Genomic DNA, 1,515 nt, shown 5'->3' with positions numbered 1-1,515 from the left:
AGCGCAAGACAGAGCAACACAGAGCAATACAGAACAACACAGAGCAATACACCTCAATACAGAGCAACACAAGCCAATACAGAGCAACACACCTCAATACAGAGCAACACAGAGCAATACACCTCAATACAGGGCAACACAGAGCAACACAGAGCAATACACCTCAATACAGAGCAACACAACTCAATACAGGCAAATACAGAGCAATACAACTCAATACAGAGCAATACAATCAATACAGAGCAATACAACCAATACAGAGCAATACAACTCAACACAGAGCAATTTTTAAAAGACAACACAGAGCAAAATTTTAAAAGAAATGTAAAAAATATTAAGGTTAGGGTGAGGGTTAGGGTAAGGGTGAGGGTTATGAGTTAGGGTAAGGGGTTAGGGTTAGGGTGATAAGGGTTAGGGTGATAAGGGTTAGGGTGTTAGGGTTAGGGTTAGCGTTAGGTTTAGGGTTAGGGATTAGGGGTTAGGGTTCTTTCCTGCAGCTTTCAACTGCTCTGATCTGTCTCTAAAACTAGATTTCATGCACGTCAACAGCAGTTGAGACCTCCAAACTGTGTTTCTGTAAGTCAAACTAGCATACTCTACAAGAAAAACCTTGATTTCAGCTAACAAAACTGCTGCTAGGCAAATCAAATTCCTTCCTGCAGCTTTCAGCTGCACTGATCTCTATCTAAAACTAGATTTCATGCACTTCAACAGCAGCTGAGACTTGCAAAGTGTGTTTCTGTAACTCCAACTAGCATACTCTACAAGAAAACCTTGATTTCAGCTGCCAAAACAGCACCTAGGCAAACCAAATTCTTTCCTGCAGCTTTCAACTGCTTTGATCTCTCTCTAAAACTAGATATCATACACTTCAACAGCAGTTGAGACTGGCAAAGTGTGTTTCTGTAACTCCAACTAGCATACTACACCCTTGTTACTTCATTAGTTGTTATTTGGAATAACTAATGATATCCTCTATCTATTTGCTTTGCTGTTTGTAAGCTTGGAGTAGCTTTCATTACCCTCTGGCTTGACTCAACCCACGGAAATGACAATTTATAGTGATCTGTAGTAAAGGAATTAGAGATTACTAATAGTCATATCTTTTATTACTAATGATCTCTTGATCAACTGATCAACATGCCCCGTGGGTTTTCCAAGCCGATTGTAATGATCTGGTTTTCCAACCCAGTTGATTCTAATGAATCTATCATCTCCCCTGCACTTCAGTCCCTGCTGCCAGTCCCTCCATGCCTGCACATCCTTGATGCCATAAAATCATAGAATCAGCTGGCTTGGAAAAGGCCTCCAAGATCATCAAATCCAACCATACGGTGGTTACTAGACCATGGCACTAAGTGCCACATCTAGTCTCCTCTTGAAAACCTCCAGGCCTCCACCACCTCCCCCAGCAGCCCATTCCAATGCCTAACTACTCTCTCTGTAAAAAATCTCTTCCTAATATCCAACCTAAACCTCCCCTGGCAGAGCTTGAGTCTGTGCCCTCTTGTCCTA

This window comes from Acanthisitta chloris, unplaced genomic scaffold (genome assembly GCF_000695815.1).
Source record: "Acanthisitta chloris isolate BGI_N310 unplaced genomic scaffold, ASM69581v1 scaffold8375, whole genome shotgun sequence".
In the NCBI taxonomy this organism is placed as follows: Eukaryota; Metazoa; Chordata; class Aves; order Passeriformes; family Acanthisittidae; genus Acanthisitta; species Acanthisitta chloris.
This window is presented reverse-complemented; position numbering follows the sequence as displayed.